At 41.1% G+C, this 8,286-nt stretch overlaps 1 pseudogene; it reads left to right on the top strand.

Moving 5' to 3' along the window:
* The first annotated feature begins 3,956 nt into the window (after positions 1-3,956).
* LOC146886383 (uncharacterized) lies at positions 3,957-7,326 on the top strand (annotated as a pseudogene).
* The last annotated feature ends 960 nt before the right edge of the window (positions 7,327-8,286 follow it).

Below are 8,286 nucleotides of genomic sequence, written 5' to 3'. Positions count from 1 at the left end.
GGTCCACACACTACAAAAAAAAAGATATATAGCATGGGTCATTTTATGGAGGTTAAAAAGACCTCCACAAATAAAGATCATATAGACAAATTATGATAGATTTTATAAAAGCTTATTATAGAAAGGTTTTTTAATTTTTTTTGGAGGTTTATGACCTCCGCAAATTGAAACACATTTGTACCTATTGGGGGGAAGGGATACTTCTAAGTAGGCACGCCTCAGCATGCGAAATGTACCAATATGAGGTCCGGATATACTCCGGCACAAGAGATTCTATAACACACGAATAATGAAGGAGCCGAATAAATATTTGATTATTGTAATTGGATGTATGACCTTGGGGATTTAAACGAGTTAGTATTATTCAAGATGAAATGTTCTTGAGTTACTTTGTTGGCCATGAGCTCATTTATCCTGACTAGTCACTACAAAATTAATCAATATCTTTATAAAGTATGATGAAATTCAATTTTATGGATTTGGAAGATTGTCCATCCTATTTTATCTTATTATGATATCATGTATATTTTTATATGATATTTGTCTCACTTCCCTGTTTTATGATTGTGTATGAAAAACAAAATTTTATAACCTCATCATAAATGGTTGCTCCCAACATGCATGATCCTTTCTTCGTTGACATCGTGGTTGTCTTCCCGAGAAATGCATGGCAAACAAATGCAGTAAATAATTATGTGACATTTCAGGGGAATAGGAACTCTACTATCACTTTCCTTTCGACTCCAAATGCACCTATTACCATTGAAGGACAAATTGGAATTACCTTTTTCTTACCCCCAATGGTCCAAGTGAACCCTATCGATAACCTTTTTGCTCCCCATGTTTGAAGACCAATATATGAAGGGGGGGCTGTAAATAAATAACATTCCTTCCTCTTCTAGTGTAGAAAATATTATGTGTGCTAAATGATGTAAATATAGGATGCATATCGTACTATAAAATATATAAGCATATATGTGAATATTTGAAGTTTATAAGATATTATTGTAAAATTTGATATTAAATTTTTTTAAGTAAATCATATAATAATAATAATAAAAAAAAGGAGTTCGTAAGTTGCCACATTAGATGGTATCAGAGCAACGTTTCATACGAGAATTGTGAAATGTACTCATCATATTTTTTTTTACTAACTTATAATTCCATATGGCAAACAATAGGAGGAACAATGAATGAACTGAAGCAATGCAAGCTATCAAAGACATGATTGTTGCTCTTGTAAGGAATCAAAGACATGAAGGAACCCTTGAATCACAAGGTTTAGCTGAATTTAGGAGAACAAACCCCCACAATTTTCTAGAGGATATGATCCAAAAAAAAGCTGAATTATGGATTAAGGAAATGGAGAAAATATTTCGAGTTATGAACTGTGTTGACAACCAAAAGGTGAATTATGTTGTATTTATGTTGATATGAGAAGCTGAATATTGGTGGGATGGTTATAGGAAATTACTTGAAGGAGGGGAATAATTATTACCTGGGAAGTATTTAGAACAAGGTTTTTAGAAAAATATTTCCCAAATGATGTGAGGAGAGAAAAAGAAATAAAGTTCATGCAGTTGAAATAAGGAAGTATGACAGTAGGGGAATATACTTCCAAGTTTGAGGAATTAGGAAAATACTCTACTTTCTTTTATCACCTAGAGGAAAGGATGAAGTGTATAAAATTTGAAAATGGACCTAAGGATGAATTGAGAAAAGCAGTAGGAATACTAGAAATTGTTGATTTTCCTATGCTTATCTACAAGTGTAGATTTTTGGAAGACTTTGAGAACAATCAAAAAAACAAACCAAAATATTTTAGACCCCAGACAAATAAAAATAGATGCAATGAGGGAAAACCTTACAATCGACTACAATGGAGGTCCCAATCCAACCAATCCTCATCAAGAAATTCTAGTATACCTGCCTATAATCATATCAGATGCTTTAAATGCGGATAAGGTCATCATGCTAAAGATTGTCATCTTAAGGGACCAGTCTGTTTCAAGTGTGGAAAACCTGGTCACCTATTCTCTGAATGTGGACAACAGAAGACACATTTCAATTCATTTGCAACCAAGACAAAACCTACTACAACAGGAAGAGTATACACCATGACTAGAGCTAACGCCGCTGAAAACCATGATCTGATTTAGGGTATGTGTTTTATTGAACGTAAAACTTTAAATGTACTGTACGACTCAGGTGCAACTCATTCATTCATTTCCAATTATTGTGTTCAACACCTTAATTTGTCGATCTCTTTTCTGAAAACCAGTTTGGTTGTTTCAACTCCCACAAATGACACAGTAATTACCAAAAGAGTTTGTTTAAATTGTCCACTATTCATTGAGAATAGAAAATTCCTTGTAAATTTAGTATGTCTACCTTTGTCTCAACTAGATGTAATCTTAGGTATGGACTGGTTATCTTCCAATCAAGTCCTTTTGAATTGTGTTGAGAAATCAGTAATGTTTCCAAACTCTAAGAATCTTTTGAAATCACCTACCAACTCAAAAAGTGAGCCTTTAATGAATAAAGTTCAATGGTACTTGTTATTATCCTCTATGGAAATAAAAGAGAAAGTTGATTTGAAAAATATTGCAGTTGTTCAAAATTTTCCTGAAGTTTTTCCCAATGATATTCTTGGTTTACCACCCAACAGAGAAATTGAATTTTCCATAGATCTGATGCTTGGAGTTGGACCAATCTCTATGGCACCATATAGGATGTCACCCTCTGAGTTAGCAGAACTTTAAGAAACAATTGGAAGAGTTACTTGAAAAACAGTTCATTCGTCCTAGTGTGTCACCTTGAGGAGCCCCGATTTTGTTAGTTAAAAAGAAAGATGGAAGTTTTAGGTTGTGCGTAGATTACCGTCAATTAACGAAATTCACCATAAAGAATAAATACCCTCTTCCTAGGATAGATGACTTGATGGACCAATTGAGAGGAGCCTCTGTATTTTCTAAAGTAGATTTGAGGTTTGGATATCATCAGATTAGAGTAAAAATAGAAGACATACAAAAAACTGCTTTTAGAACTAGATATGGTCATTATGAATACCAAGTGATGCCTTTTGGTGTAACAATGCTCTTGTAATATTTCTGGATTATATGAATAGAATTTTTTGTCCCTTTTTAGATTGTTTTGTAGTTGTCTTTATAGATGATATTCTTATTTATTCTAAGACTCTTGAAGCCTCGGCATTTGGGGGAGGAGACACCTCTACCAAGTGAACTGCGGTAAGTGTTGGAGAAATTAGGAATGATAAGTTATTAAGAGTAATTAAACACAATTAGTGAAACTTAAACCTACCAGGCAGCGAAAACCCTAGGCCCATAGGGTTTGGCCCATTAAAGTAGTATAAAAGGCATTGTTCACGAGGTAAAGAGGCCATGCTATTTTTTACTATTGTAGTCATTTATTGCTCTGACACTGACTTGAGCGTCAGAGTGACTTTGCAGGCCCCCCGCCAGTAGACTCCTTCATCAGGAGAGGACACTCAGGCACCTGGGAGAAGACATTCAGGCACCTGGGAGAGGACACTCAGGCGCTTGGGAGAAGACACTCAGGTTCCAGTAGGTGGACGCGTGCATCTAGTTAGTCGTTGGTCCCAGTTAACTTGTGTTCTTGGGTACGTTTGTATTCAGTACGAACATTTGGCGCCCACCGTGGGGCCGAAGAAAATTTATGCACATGGTGTCTACTAGAAACATGACAAGCAACAGACAAGAAGGACAAGTAGCGGAAAGCAGTCAGATGGCAATCATGCGAGCCATACAACAAGAACTCGCAGAGCTCCGAGCTGAAAATGCCAGTATCAAACGAAAGCTAGAAAGCAACAACGAAGGCGAAGGAGAACAACCACGCCCCAGCAAAACTCAAGCTACATTCCAGCCAGTGCGCAACGCACCGAAACTGTCAAAGAAAGTGCGCAGAACCCCCAAACTATGGGAACAGCTAATACCTCCGCAGTGCAAAAAAATGCGCGCAAGCACCCTTTTATCGATGGGATAATGGAGACACCATTGCCTATTGGATGGAAAACCTTGGTCATCGATAGGTATGATGGCACAACAGACCCTGATGAGCATAGACATGTGTACCTCACACAGGTTGGCCTGTACACCACAGACGACACGATTCTTTGCAAAGTCTTCCCCACTTCACTTAAGGGAGCAGCCCTCAGCTGGTTCACTCGCCTAGCTCCCTTTTCCATCGATTATTTCGATGCTTTAACGACTCAATTTGAAACGCAATTTGCCACGTCACGACCACATAACCTCACATCTCTTGCCCTCATAAACATGCGCTAGGAAAGGGGAGAGCCCCTCAGAGCGTTCATGGAACGCTTTGGGAAAACAACCCTTAACATTGATAACTTGAGCCCAGAGGTAGCCCTCCACCAGATGATTAACGGATTGCGAAGCGGACCATTCACTGATAGCCTGTGCAAGAGGCCAACAACTAGTATGGCAGAGTTAAGGCAAAGAGCAGCCAAATATATGCGCATGGAAGAGCTAAAAGATTTTAAAAACAAAGTCGCTACCGAGGATAGCGCGACCGACAAAAGGGTTGATAAGGAGGGGGCGCGTAAAGCCCCAGCAAGGCCACCTGCCCATCCAAGAGCCCAGCGATTTGCTAAGTACACACCTTTGAATGCCTTAAGGTCAAGGGTACTTGAAGAAGCCCTGCACACTGACCTCTTAAGTACTCCTAGAAGGGCTAATACACCTCCAAACGCTGACACCACGCGACGGTGCAGATATCACGGGAATTTCGGACATTCAACTGAGGAATGCACGGCCCTGCGAGACAAGATTGAAGAGCTCATCCAAGCTGGACACCTCCAGCGCTTTGTAGTACGCGGAAATGAAAACAGAGCAGGCGAAACGAGAAGATATGAATCATGTCGTAAGGAGACCACCAACCGAAGAGAACCCAACCTGCGGGATAACCATAGAACGTCAGATCGACATGAATCAGGAGAAGAAAGAGGAGACCGTCAGTAAAGACACAGACCTCCCTTGCGAGGAACTATTAATACAATCTTCGGAGGATTCGTTGGCGGAGGCAGCACCACTACAGCTCGCAAAAAACATTTAAGAGTCGTGCAATCTGTCAATGCGGTATCAGCTCCCATCAGGAGAAACATGCCCCTCATCACTTTTACAAGCGACGATTTTCAAAGCCATAGATCCCAAGCAAGACGATCCCATGGTGATCACTGTCGAAATTGAAAATTTCGCGGTGAAGAAAGTATTAGTTGACCAGGGAAGCTCAATAGACATACTCTACTGGGAAACGTTTAAGAAGTTGCAAATACCGGAACAACAAATGTTGCCGTTCGTAGATGAAATTGTAGGATTTTCAGGAGAAAGGGTGCAAACGCGAGGATACGTGGATTTATACACCACCTTTGGTGAAGGACAGCTTACCAAAACTATATCCATTCGGTATCTGGTGTTAGATGCCAATACCTCTTACAACGTGTTATTGGGGAGGCCATCCTTGAACGCATTAGGAGCCATCGTTTCCATCCCACATTTAGCCATGAAATTTCCATCTCTGTCCGGCGATATAGTCACAATCCACGTCGATCAACGAACAGCGCGTGAGTGCTACATTGCTAGCCTGCCAAATCCGCGAAAGTTGCATTCGTCGAACAACGTTGAGAAGGTCACGTCAGAAGATAGTTCATCCATTCAAGAGTTAGACCCCAAAATGGAGGGCGAGGAGTGCGTAAAGCCAATAGGAGGAACTGAGGTCTTACCTATTGGGGATGGAAAATATTTGCAGATAGGGTCTACCCTACAGAAGGCAGAAAAAGAAGTGTTAGCAGCAGTGCTAACGCACAATAAGATATCTTTTGCCTGGACCACTTCGGACTTACCAGGCATACGTCCTGACATCGTGTGCCACAGGTTATCAACGTTTAAGGAAGCAAAGCCTGTGGCGCAAAGAAAACGAAAGTTGGGGGAAGAAAAAAGAAAAGCAGCGAGGGAAGAGTCAACCAAACTATTGCAAGCTGGATTCATCCAGGAGGCGCAATACATCACATGGCTGGCAAACGTAGTTATTGTCAAAAAACCCAACGGCAAGTGGCGTATGTGCACCGACTATACAGATCTGAATAAAGCTTGTCCAAAGGATGCCTATCCACTCCTAAACATTGATTGACTGGTAGATGGAGCAGCTGGCCATCAAATTCTCAGTTTCTTAGATGCTTTCTCCGGATATCACCAGATCCCAATGGATCCCAGGGATAAGTTAAAGACAGCTTTCATTACTGAAGAGGCAAACTTTTATTATGAAGTTATGCCATTTGGCCTGAAAAATGCAGGGGCCACATACCAAAGGTTCATGGACAGGGTGTTCAAAGGAATGATAGGTAGAAATTTGGAAGTATATGTTGATGATCTGGTGGTGAAGTCCAATTTTGTAGAACAACACATCAAGGATTTGGTAGAAGTATTCGCCACGTTAAACAACAACAATATGAGGCTTAATCCGGAGAAATGTGTATTTGGGGTGGATGGCGGAAAATTTCTCGGGTTTATCCTAACACATAGAGGGATTGAGGCAAACCTGAAAAAGTGTGACGCAATATCCACCATGAATAGCCCAAAAAACCTCAGGGAAGTTCAGCGGCTAATGGGAAGATTAACTGTTCTCAGTAGATTCATGCCTAAGCTTGCAGAAAAGGCCAAGCCAATCCTGAAGTTATTGAAGAAAACGACCCGATTCCAGTGGGATGAGACATGCGAGGAGAGTTTTAACAGCATCAAGCAATCCCTAACATCACCCCCCATCCTCCAACGCCCCGACACCTCACTCCCTTTAATAATCTACTTAGCTGCAACCGAAGACGCTGTGAGTGTTGCGATAGTTCAAGAAAGACAACGGGAGCAGTACCCAATATACTTCGTAAGTCGAACACTCCAAGACGCAGAGACCAGATACCAAACAGTGGGGAAGATGGCGCTATCCTTACTCATTACAGCACGACGTCTGAGGCCATACTTTCAGAATCACCGCATTATTGTTCGAACGGATCACCTTGTCCACAAAATTTTGAGGAAGCCAGACCTTGCCGGTAGAATGGCCGCTTGGGCAGTAGAGCTCTCAGAATATGAAATTCAGTATGAGCCCAGAGGACCCATCAAGGCCCAATGCCTAGCAGACTTCGCTGTTGAGTTACAACATGAAGCAGATTCAGCAACCATCTGGTGGACGCTACACATCGATGGATCCTCTAACATCCGAGGAGGAGGAGCTGGAATAGTACTAGAAGGACCCAACGAGATAGTTTTGGAATAATCACTTCGTTTCAAATTCAGAGTCTCAAATAATCAGGCGGAGTATGAAGCAATGGTGGCAGGATTGACACTTGCTAGAGAAATGGGGGTAACCAGAATCATATGCCGTACAGACTCAAGATTAACAGTTGGACATCTGACTAGAGAGTTCCAAGTTAAAGACCCACTTCTACTCCAGTACTATCACATAGTAACAAACATACTACAAGGTTTCGAGGAATATAAGATTGAGCATGTGCCCAGAGCAAGTAACATAAGAGCTGATATTTTGTCAAAATTGGCTAGCACAAAAAGTAAAGGGAAGTAAGTACAAATCCATCCTGCAAAGGGAATTAACTGCCCCATCTACCAGCACACCTGAATGTCACACTGTAGAAGTATCATCAGATTGGAGAACCCCCATTGTGCATTTTTTAAAAATTGGAAGCAAACCTGACCACCCAGAAAAGGATTGGGAGAGGAAGGTAGCGCGATATACCCTAGTCGGAGACAAATTATTCAAGAGGGGATTCACCACCCCTTTACTGAAATGTATTGACATAGAGCAAGCGGAATATGTTATGAAAGAACTACACCAGAGCATTTGCGGATACCATTCCAGTGCCAGAACAATGTCAACAAGAATATTAAGGGCCAGATACTACTGGCCCACCATGATGGCAGACGTCACCAGCTTTGTTAAACGCTGCATACCATGCTAGAAGCACGGGAACATATCCCATGTCAAGCAAGAAGAACTGCACATCATCTCCTCCCCATGGCCCTTTGCTAAATGGGCCCATTCACCCCTGGAAAGGGGCAAGTCAAGTTTCTGTTGGTCGCTGTAGATTATTTTACAAAATGGATTGAGGCCGACCCATTGGCAACCATCACAGCACAGCAAGTGCAAAAGTTTGTCTGGAGAAATGTCATTTGTCGCTTTGGAATTCCGCACACCATAATTACTGACAATGGGAAGCAA

This window comes from Vigna unguiculata, chromosome 5, assembly GCF_037176805.1.
Source record: "Vigna unguiculata cultivar grain cowpea cultivar isolate G323 ecotype 2 chromosome 5, ASM3717680v1, whole genome shotgun sequence".
Classification (NCBI taxonomy): domain Eukaryota; kingdom Viridiplantae; phylum Streptophyta; class Magnoliopsida; order Fabales; family Fabaceae; genus Vigna; species Vigna unguiculata.
The sequence above is the reverse complement of the archived record's forward strand: the minus strand, read 5'-3'. Positions and strand labels throughout refer to the sequence as shown.